Raw genomic sequence first — 12,056 nt, 5'->3', positions numbered from 1 at the left:
AGACAGGCTCTATCAGAGACACCCCCAAAAAAGAACAGCAATTATGGCAGGGAACATGATGTAATATCACAGTTGTGATCTCAATTAATTTTTTTAAAACTTGTGCGTAATCTGTATGATCAAATCATATGATTGTGCATTTTCAAATTTTATGTATGCAGATTGTAATAAGTAATTTCCTGATGTGAGACTGTTGGGAATTTTTCTCTGCTGTGTCAAGCTGAAATCTACACTTAAATTTGCAGATGGTTTTGGAAACACTTTAAGTTGGACTTGTATCATTTTCTTTGAAGTCCGTTGGATATGTATATTTTCAAATCTACAAGTAAAGGTCAACTTTTAAATATCATTGTTGAAATTTGTGCTTTCCCTAAATCAATTTCAACTGGTAATCAATTTAGTCTGTTTGTTAACTTTCTCTATTATGCAGAAGATTTTGTTGAAAACAATATAGCAGCTTCCAAGGGATATTCTCACAAAGTTCATAAAAACTGACCCAGAGAAAATATCCTTTCAAATCACATACAGTTTGCTCTGACTGGGAAATCTCACATTTAATCTGACATTTATAAGTCTGAAGGGAGCCACCTTGATGGTTTCTGTGCAGTTGATCGGGTTGATTTGACATGCAGATCTCACTCATCTCACCTCTCCATCTCAGCTGCCCTTTTTTAAGTGTCTGTTTGTGTTCATATTTTCTGATCGCCTTTTTTTTCCATGGCGTTGCCATTGCTGTCAGCAAAACTGTCATCACTGTGGTCACCATTATGTTTGATGCACGTGGAGAGACCAAAAATACCCAAAAAAAATCACATATTATCCACTTTTTTACCTGTTCTGCTTTTTTACCACAGGACCTTCTGGCAAATTTCAACTATATTTGTAAAACAAATGTGACTTGTCAATTACAAGGTGAATGTTATGCAAGTATATGCAAAATATTGCATACAGTACAATTTTACAACAATTTTAACTTTTTATTTGTTATATTTGCAAACAAGTACACTTGACATACATCACCTTTACATTCTCTCTCTTTCTCTCTCTCTCTCTCTCTCTCTCTCTGAGTACTGGTAGCTTTAGTACAAAGGGACACAGCGATACCCAGGCTTTGACCTCACAGACAGGACTTAATACCAAGTGATATCCACAGTAGGCGGTGGCTTGCAGTGTTGATACTAGCTGTGGGGTACCTTTGATTTATGTTATGATGCTGTAAGGGAAAAAACAGAGAGATTATATTTCATGGTTTGCAAGGGCAAGACATGGGGGTGGTTGAGGAGTGTAAACACAGCGACAGATAAGAGTCCCATGTTTTTTGCCTTCTTTTGTACTTTTAGAAGTTATGTCTTGTTTTGATGCACGCAATGCATGTTATTGGTACTATATGTAATGGTAAGATTGCACTTAATTACGTACGTCAGTCATTATACAAATGTCTGAGGGTGCAATGGAATTGTTTCATATGGAATAAAATTGTTATTAAAAAACAGTTTTAATGTGTGTATCATAATTTGATTGTAAAGATCAAGGGTAGTGGCAAAATCTGCTGAGATACTTAAAAATAGAAAAAACAAATAAAATTTTTGATAAGGATATGGATTTCCCTAAAGGCCAAGAAATGAGAAGTTTCATTAAGTTAGTGGATATTAAAAGGTTTAAAATATGTGGATAATCTGAAAGCAGAAATATTTTCTTTTTGTTTTCATTATTCATCAGTGTTATATTACTTATGCAAAAGAAAAAGGTATTGAAAAATTGTTTTATATAGAACAATATGAACTTTACGTATATATTCCATAGATTTAACATTCAGCACAGAAAACTCGGTGAGATGTACCTTTACCACCGTGTTCACATCAGACAAAACTTAGACTAAAATTGACCAAACTGTGTCATAATATATAAACCACAAGGTAACCACCACCACCACCACCACATGACAAGGTAACCACCACCACACTTCAAACTCTCAAGTCTTTTGTTTATTTTATACCTAATAACAACATTTGATTAATTTGGTTGCCTGGTTATACAGTGTCTCTAACCACCCTCAAGTTTGATTTAATGTGATCTGAACCAGAGAGAATATCATAACCACATGGGCCAAACCAGTGCATATTGCTTCAGAGAATGAAAAAAAAACTGATAAGTAAATTCAATTAAGTGTAATTTGCACCAGGGGAGTGCATTGTTTAAAATCTGGTCTTTGATTACATCTCTCATTCCACACCCAGCAGGCTGAAAACCCATCTAGTTGCCCTTGGATTCAAGGCTATTTTCCAACTAAAGAGGGCCAAAAGTAGCCACCCTGAGAGTCGGAGGTTTCACCACAGTGGTGGCAAGAAGATTGGAGGAAGCTCTGGTGCATTTTGTTGTGACTTACTTAGAATCCTCCACCATATTTGTTTCCTATTGGAAACGTTGATTTATCAAAATCTGTAATGGGTCTAGTTAACAGTGTTTGAGCTTGGGAACACTTGTGTGCAATGTCTTACCATTAGCAAAATGTCAGGCCTGCTGCAAATTTGCAGCGAATTTGCAGCAAGTTTAATACAATGTTGCTGCAAACTGCAATTCCTTCTTGCGAATTTGTGGCAAGAAAAAAAAAATTTTTTCTGCAAACTTGGAAACCCGTTGCTGCAAACTTTTAAGTCTAGTGCCAGCATTTGCTTTTGATTTTTTTGTTTTGTTTATAAGATATGAGCACCTAATCCATCAAACAAAGACATAATTTTGCTTCTTTACTGATAAATTCAGGAGTAAGACTTTCAAAAAGATTCTCTGGCACCATATTGTAGCACTTATGGTTGTGATTTAATAGGCCTTAAATGCATGTTGACAGCTTTTCAGGTGAGGAAGATGTAAGTGAAATCTAAAACATAATTTTCACTACAATAAATGTTACTTTTATGTCATCAGCTCAAATCGGCACTTGATGTATTTTTGACGTGACAGCATCATCTCATAACATTACAACATTTATTCCTGCATTATCTAATCAGGTAAAGGAGAGGATCTTAACATACTGATCCACCTTAACAAGTTAATTCTCTATCCAAGCCACGGCCTCTAAGGCTAGCGTTCCTGAACTAATGGCTTCCTGGGGTGTGTCCAGCTCAGTCCACTTGTGTGCATTACATTACTGTTTGGATTGTACCATGGCCCATAGGAGCCTACGCGTGCGTGTTTTAGACGCCCCTTTACATGCGAAAACGACAAGGCCTATGCCGAGTTCGTCTTTTACTACAGAGCTTTGAGAGCCGAAAATGACATGGCTGTGTCTCTTTCGCCACTTACTGAACTCCACAGATGCGAGATTGACACGACCCATGTCGCGTTCGTCTCTCAAATGACACTGTTATAAAACATGAAATAGGCATAACGTGTGATTTTCGCAGCTGAATAAGTAGACCCTTATAAACGAAGTTGACGTAACTTGAGAGTCATGTCGCTTTCAACTCTTACAAACCTACAATAAAATCTATCTCCACACAGACGCGCGCGACATGTACTATTGGACATGGGTCAGTTGAAACCCTATTAACCTAAAGGACTCATGTTACTTTCAGCCAACTCTTATATGTCAAATCCAATTAATTTGAAACAGTGTTGTGCTGTCCCAAAACATTTTTTTCATTTGAATCCCATCATAATTTAGTGCTATCTAGATAACAGTGTGGCTAATTGCTTGTAATAATTATATGGCCTCATATTTTTATTTTCAAGGATTCAAATATAAAGGGTTTTAAGACCGTCCTTCTGTTTCAAATTAATTGGCTGAAAGTAACATGAGCCATTTAGGTTAATGTCGCTTTCAACTGACCCATGTCCAATAGTACATGTCGCGCGCGTCTGTGTGGAGATAGATTTTGTTGGAGGTTTGTAAAAGTTGAAAGCGACATGACTCTAAGGTCACGTCAACTTCGTTTATAAGGGTCTACTTATTCAGCTGCGAAAATCACACGTAATGCCTATTTCATGTTTTATAACAGTGTCTTTTGAGAGACAAACGCGACATGGGTCGTGTTAATCTCGCATCTCTGGAGTTCAGTAAGTGGCGAAAGAGACACAGCCATGCCATTTTCGTAGTAAAAGACGAACTCGGCATAGGCCTTGTCGTTTTCGCATGTAAAGGGGCGTCTAAAAGACGCACGCGTAGGCTCCTATGGGCCATGGTAGGATTGGAATCAGAAGCAGCTGGACACTGCTTGCTACCACCATACATATTATACTGACCACTCTCCCTAATTGGCTCATTATTTCATGTCATTAAGATTGGGTTAAACTGTGACTGAGAGCTTTTTATGATGGGCTAAAGTTTTTCTCTTTGTAGTCCAGGGACTGACAGACAGACGGACAGACATACAGACAGACCCAAACAGACAGACAGATGGGCAGACAGGCAGGGAGACGTTGAAACATACCAGCCTACAAATGGACAACAGACAGGCAGACAAACAGACAGACAGACAGACAGAAAGACATTGATGTCCAAACACATGATGTGTCAACAAACACAGTACACACAATGGATCATATTCTTTCCCATTTGACCTCTGGTCATCATCTTGATATCATTTGTCTCTCTGTATAAAAGGTCAATCTGAGGGTCAGGAAATCACCATGGCGACCAGCCGGTCTGATTGCCTTGCTCCTAGACTGACCACTAGAAGAATGTGCTCGACATCTGGTTTTAGCTGAAGATTTTTTCACCCTGTCACATCTTATTGATTGATTCAACAGATGTGACTGAGAGATTTAATAAAAAGCTTTAATGTTATTAGTGATTGTGTTCTGCAATGATATCCATTATTCCATATCTATATCTTCGTTCCACATATACAATTTTAATTGATCGAAGTTGAAAATAACCATTAAGATCATAAATATTAGGTGCAAGAAATATATTTTGTCTTTTTAAGAGGATTGAGCATGTTCTGCTGTGTGGGCTTTTGTAAGTGCCTAAGTCATAGGTGCATCTTGGGGGCAAACACCCTCCATCTGCATGGCTTCTTTAAACGTTTTTAATTCCAGCAAATTTCTGCTTCCTTCCCTTCCATCAAATCAAGCAAAACTTTAACCAAAATTGATAAATACTATCTAAATAATTCTGCAGATCCTGTAAGTGGAAGCATGCTGACACATCAGGCCCATAGCCAGGGGGGTTTGGGGGGTTCGAATCAGCCACCCTTTTTGCTTGGAAAATATCCACCTTGGGCAAAATTTGATCTAGGTACATATGTAGGTTTTATGGAAAAAGGTCCACTTTTTCATATCCCCTCCCCCCTTTTAGAAATCACTGCCTACAAGCCTGCATGCAGCAGAGAGGGCAGGTTTCAAGTGCTCCCTGAAACTTGGGGTGTCTTCCTCCCACCATGCACTTATCAAAATTCTCTGCCAGCCAGTGTATGCTGCTGCCTTTTAGTAAAAGCAGCAAATACCACACAAAAATCCCTGAATCATATTTTATACATATGTTCAATGGACATAATTACAATCATACCATTCCTTTGTAGCATAACTCCATAAACAACTTCCTGTGTGTCTTGCTTGCTCAATCAAAATTTAAGTGTTCATTTAGTGATATCATTGGGGACTGGGCCTAATGTGATTACAGTTTTTATTGCTGATATTAGAAGTGACTTTTTTCTTCATCCTATTATTCTTCTCCTTTTTCCCCTAAGTGTATTTGTGAACACTTTGAGTGCCTCAAAACTGACCATTTCTGAATATTGGTCATGCAGTTGCAAGAAGGGATGAGTAAGTAACCAAACTTTTAAAAGCCTCTGTTTTATCAGAGCTTCATTAGAAAAAGAAATCTAAAACCACAGGTATGCAGTCTGTATTACTTCTCTCCCCTGCAAAAGATATCTTTTAAAGACTTGACTGTATAACAGCTGAAGACTTGAGACGCAGAAGGGTCCTGGAATGGAGTGAATGTGAAAATTGACCAGACACCCAGCTGGGAATGATGTCCATTATAGACAGAACTATCTGTGTTTTTATTAACTTGAGACATTTTTGTAAACTGGCCAGGCTTAGCAAGTTAACAGGAATGCTGTTCACAACTGTACGGAGATCTACGGAGTATCTGGGACATACGGTGAACCTGGGCTGCATTCAGCACCGCTCTGACTTATCCCGTGTTTAGACTTAATCCAGGAGGTACACAGGTTGATTGCCGTGAAGTGTCTGCTTCATGCTATAACTTTATTGAGCATTACAGGCCCAAAGCCAGCAGTTTCAAGGGGGGGGGTCTTTTTCTAAAAAAAAGTGGACCTTATACCATGAAAGCTCTGTGTACATAGGTCAAATATTATCCAGAGCAGACTTTTTTCTGTCCAAAAGGGTGGTTCGTTTTAACCCACCGATCCCTCCCCCTGAAACCAAACAAAACGTGGGTTAAGAGTTAATACCGTCACCAAATCCTAAAATTTGTTAGCCATCAACACGGTATTTTCTTTGAGAGTTGAATGCGACCGTGTATAACAGTTTCTAGAGGAGGGAGGTTAGTGCGTCACGTTCACAGAACCCTAGCTGTGGAGGTACCCCCCTCCCTCCCCCAAAAAACTATAACACAGTAATGAGACATTAAAATAGCTGTAGTCTTATACATTGTATTTGCAAAGTAAAACGGAGCCAATCTAGAAAACATACCGGATCTGCCAGTGTATATATGAGGTTATATATGAATACTGACTACTGAAGGTACGATAGTGCCACTTTTGTATTCACTTTTGAAATTGACCAGATTTTACGACGAAAAAAGCAGCTGGAAATAAAAGAATTCTTCACATTTGAGACGCTAGCATCTGCGTAAATAAACAAAAACGTCAGGCTAAAAGGTATTGTTTGCCGTTTTTCTGTTGTGTTTTTTTCGCTCCTTCCCTCCCTCCCAAAATGAACTTTAAGTAGCTATGCATCTCACCTCAAGAATCGCATCCCCATTTTATCCCCGATATTATTCAATAAGAAGTCAGATTAAGGCCGGTGATAGGGTTAACTACGCTTAAAATCATGTTTTTGAGTTTTTTGTGTGTTTATATTAATCAAAAAAGTATCTAACGTTGGATGTAATAATTTTTATGAATTTGCATTGCAAAATGTGTCTTTTGATGAGTTTTTCAACCGGCACGTGCCCCAGTCAGGCTGACAACTAAGCCACGCCTCTGTTACTAAGGGCCGTTGCCATGAGGGGGTCGGAGCACAGTTAATGAGTTATAAGCCGATTACGTGTGCGGTAATAGGTCATAAGTCTTACATCAGCTTAGCAGCGAAGAAGTCTAGCTAGTACACTATGGGGAAGAGAAAAGTTCGTGTTAAAAGTCCATTTCCAGAGGAAAGAAAGAAAATTTTGAAAGAGAGTAGGGCCTATGCGTGGCGGTTGGGGAAACCCGGCCCTATTTGTTCAGTCGGATGACTGATTTCTGTATACCTAATAAATGGGTGAAAGAGTTAATCGAATCGTTTAAATTAATGGACAAATGAAAGAAAAATCGATAAATAAATAAATAAAAACGCTAAAAAGGATACTTTTAGACTAGCTCTTAATTTTTGCGATATATATCGGCGAGCGTATCTGCGACACGTTACGAAACCGGAATGATTGTTGGTCGCCATTTGCAAAAGGTAAATCTAATGTTGACAGAATAAAATTTTATTCTCCAAGATATGATATCATGGAGCTTGAGAGACACGCGAAAAATTGTGATGTGAATGGCCAAACGAGAGAAATCCAAGCAAGGGTTGACAGCATGATTAAAACAATAAAAATAAAAACGCATGTTAGCGGCTTTGCATTTTGCGATGTTTGGAGAAAAACAATTTCAAAATCACTGATCAAGCGTGAAGAAAGAGTTCAAAATGTATCCAAAAATGAAAATCACAGAAAGACACCGAGAATAGTCAAGACTAGCAGGTAAAACGCAAATAGGGTCCAAGTGTCATGTGTGTAAAAATAAAATATTTATTCAAAAGCCTTCTCTCAGCCACTTTTACCGCTGAATCTTGTGCAGCTGAGCGTCTCCCCTTTATCTTAGCTGGCATTTTGAGAGATACCGCTCTGAAGTAATCACTGGATTTTTCCGTTGATCTGACGATTACCAAGTGCCGTGCAAAATAATCCTGCAGCGTTACCGGTCAAAAAACTCGTATTAACACAAGTGACGGCCATTTGCTCTCGACAGACAGTTTTATCTGATCACTTTGCCGATAACAGAAAAGGAATCTCTCAGGTAAAATTACTCGATTGCCGAGGAAGAACCATTGAAACGTTCAAATGCAACTTCACACCTCTTAATTGCGGTTAAACGTAATCGCCTTTGTTAGCGCTTCCTTCTACATATCCTTGACACCCTACTGGGCATCACTAGGCTAGGCCCTCTCCAGAGCTGTCAATCAAATTGGCGGCACGCTTACAGGCCTAACGAGTGGTCGGAAAATGTAACAAAAGCACGATTTTCTGCCCTTTCAAAGCACCCAAACAAAATATTTTTAGATGACAATAAGCAATGGTTCTATCTGATCGTATAACCGATAACAGGTAAATTTGCCAGCTAAGCATTTGACTAATAAGCCCTGTTAACCAACCTGTGAACGTTTTTGGCTGTTTTAACAGCTTTCTATATTGACAATATAAGTGAATCGCTGTCAAGTATATCTCACTATCTGAGCAACCGATCGTTACAAAAGTTGCACCTATTGTTGTTAGGAATGTGGACTACAGCATGATATCAGGGGTTTAAGAGGAAATTGTTTGTTTGAAAGTTATCGCCTTTTGAAGTGAATAACCCATTGAAATTTGGGCTGATTTAACGTAAAAGATGATAAAATCAAAAGTAGATAGTTTAAGACAATTCCCTGGTACCCCGCTGTAGTGCTTTCACCCAGTTTTATGAGGCCTTTTGAATCACTTGAATAGCTGTCTTGGTTAAAGAGAAAATCCCAATACCGAAAACGGCATTTTTCCCCTCAAATTGGCGCCAGAGCGTCATCCGTTGGACACTGTACTTAATCCCCGTCTTTAATTGGCCCTTTGGGAAGTTTGTTTTAATTTTTTATAAAAACTTACAAGCCCAGGGCTTTGTTTCTATGACTTTGGTCCTTTTACTATGAGTGGCCTAAAAGTTTGTTATCGCCCTAGTACGATTTCTCATTTTGCCGCGCCCTTACACTGAAGCATCGTTTTATCTTCCGACTTGAAAAAACTGTAGGCAAAATTTCTGTTGTCTTGATTAATCCCACTAGCCATTTATATGGCGTGTCTTTTTCACTTCCAAATTTACATTCCAAATTTACATTTTCGGTACTAAAAGCAGAGCCGCAGTGCCAAATTGAAAGGTTCAGTAAGTAGGGCCTACTAAAATTTTTCATTGATGATGAAGCCAGCTGGCAAAGTCGTGCTTCACTTTTTATCACGTTGAAATCTCAAGGACGTACCCTTTGTCTGCAACACTTCTTAATACATGTACCTGCAATTGACTAAAACGCTTATGTACGCGTTCTGTTTTACATATCGTTTAAACAACACTGTTAAATCAAACCGGTTAATTGACATCGGTGAAGTTCTAGGGTTTTCCTATACGATGTAAGCTTTGCGTCCTTTAGTGTAGGCTACTCCTCTTCCCCTAAGACCGTCACGGCCGTCACAAATAATAAGCTTCAAGTGCAGAGGATTGACGGAAATGTTACAAAGAACATATTGTTCAACAATGTAACATGTCCGTAATTGTTAATTGTAATTTTTGCACAGGTAAAACATTTATTGAACATTGATCATTCCCAGGGAAGAAAAGCAAGACCAAAGAATGGGAATACATCTATAAACCCTCTTCGTAATATCCCTTCTGCTACGTAAGTTTTCAACGCTTCACACGCTATTAAAAGAGAAAGAAAATATGCGGTTACATGTTCCTTAGTTAAAAGTTCAGACAGCGAAAATCCTTTGCGTTCTCAACAATTTTCAGAAAAAAAATGTAGCAACAACACTGTAATATTGAAAGTCCATACCTTTTCTTTATTTGACCAAAGATAAATGAACGGTTTTGGATTCTCATTTCGAGTAAAAAAGGTCATTTTTGAGCAGGGATATTATGTTCATTGACTCAAGTGGCTATAAGATATACCCTTGGGATAAAAGAAAAGACTATCTGCAAAGAAAATGGGAAGATTTCAAACGGTTTCTATTTCATGACTTCAGATGACAGACGCCATTCATAACGTATCTATTCCATTTGATGGCGCTTTTCCCATACAATTGACTTACCAGTCGTGTATCTTAAACCACCCCCCCCCCCCCCAAAAAAAAAAAAAAAAGAAAAGATGAATTAATTAAATGATAACAATAAAAGAAAGAGAGTTATGAGAGAAAGAGAGAGAATGATAATTGATAATTGGCTTATAGTGCCCCAGAGCGCAAAATAGGAGGAAACATCAAGTCATGTAGGGACCTTTTTAATCCATTTTTGATTTTCATCAGTTTAAATATGCTCGGGACAAGTCCGCTGACATTGTCATTGTTGTTAATACTTAGTCACTGAAAACGTTCAATAAAAAGGGAAAATATCCTGTTTTCTAAACGCCTAGGATGGATATATCACTCAAATGAACTGTTTGCGGTAAACTTGTACAACACCGCCCTCCATTTGTCTGCTTCAAGAAAAAAAGTTAAAGAATTAACGTGTAGTGTTATCTTGCAAAAGACACGTACTGGAAACGCGGAGATAAAAACAAAATACAAACATGGGAACATTTCACACCCTTGACGCTGGCACTTTCACCTCTCCTACCAGACATATGGAAGTGATGAGATTTGAATTGGGCAAATCCGGGGCATGGAAGGCAATAATATCCACATCCGTAACATCTTTTTATGTTTTCCCTCTTTTTCTCTCTCTTGTAAACCAGTTTTTCAGGTTATCTCTTGTCCCGTGAGACGTAGTAAACACACGCCTCATTGGTGAAAAACAATGTACAGTTAGTGTTTCGCTGGTGGTCGTGACCCCATCCGAATACGGTAGACTGCACGAGTGAACAGAGCCTACAGAAGAAATTAAAAATATTTTTTTCGGCGTAATTTGAAAATAAATCGGGGTGAATACCTTGGCCTGTCTCTTCATGTAACTGTTCATTTTGATCTCTGTATTCATTTACTTGTTTATCTATTTATTTATTGGATTGTTTTTTCTTTTCTTTAAAACGTAAGTCCCTACTTGGGCTTCCCTCTCTTCAGGTTTTCCAAAAAATGACGCATATATAGTGTCGACTCGTTTATGATTTTGCCAATACAACCAGGTTGATAAAATTTACCAGGAGACCAAAGAAAACTACTTTCTTCTAAAATTGTTAAAATATGACTTTTGAAGAACTGTCAATGAAAAAGCAATGCGTTTTAAGTATAGAAAAGTACCTTTTGAGTTCGGTTAAGTTGAAATACTTATTTCTTGTATTAAGAATTTTGTCGTAACAGTGCGTTAGATGGAAAAAATATACAATTACGCGGTTAACCACCATTACCACATCTATATCCTGAAAAGATTTTTTATAATCAAAATCTTATTTGTAGCAGTATTTAGTGAAAAAAATGCAATAATCAATAAGCATAACTTTTTGCCGTCATAAAAGCGGTGGCACGCTCCTAGAATAAACCACGTTTTTACATTGAAGGTTAAATGTAAACAAGGTCCAACTGCGGAAACCACAACAAGGCGTTTTCAACATTAAAAGTCATGAAAAGCGATATGAAAACGTCAAATATTTGAGTCATGAGCTTAACTTACATCAAGGGTGTGCGTAAGTTGAAAGCGAGAAAAAAGAGATGTCAAACAAAGAAAATGTGCAGCATTTTCTACTATGCATGAAAAAAATCTCACCTGTTAAAATCCGGGAAAGAAACCTTAAAGACCCTGCTCCTGTAAAAATACTCACTGACAAGCGTCTTCAGTTAACATCATGTTGTTTCAGTATAAATGCATGTTAACCAATCAGACGAATTCTAGATTAAACACTTAACCGCGAGTGGCGGGAATTTGTACATGACATCTGATCTGGCCGTT

At 38.0% G+C, this 12,056-nt stretch overlaps 1 long non-coding RNA gene across 1 annotated transcript; it reads right to left on the bottom strand.

The window, feature by feature from the left end:
* Positions 1 to 9,997: 9,997 nt before the first annotated feature.
* Positions 9,998 to 12,019, bottom strand: LOC147761058 (uncharacterized). Its single transcript, XR_015334993.1, has 2 exons — positions 11,874 to 12,019; positions 9,998 to 11,041 (listed from the first exon to the last, which is right to left on the bottom strand). It is a non-coding gene; the product is annotated as an uncharacterized LOC147761058 (long non-coding RNA).
* Between the last annotated feature and the right edge of the window lie 37 nt (positions 12,020 to 12,056).

The sequence above is a fragment of the Lingula anatina genome, chromosome 6 (genome assembly GCF_051362555.1).
Source record: "Lingula anatina isolate TDL-2025a chromosome 6, LinAna3.0, whole genome shotgun sequence".
Taxonomy (NCBI): domain Eukaryota; kingdom Metazoa; phylum Brachiopoda; class Lingulata; order Lingulida; family Lingulidae; genus Lingula; species Lingula anatina.
This window is presented reverse-complemented; position numbering and strand designations above follow the sequence as displayed.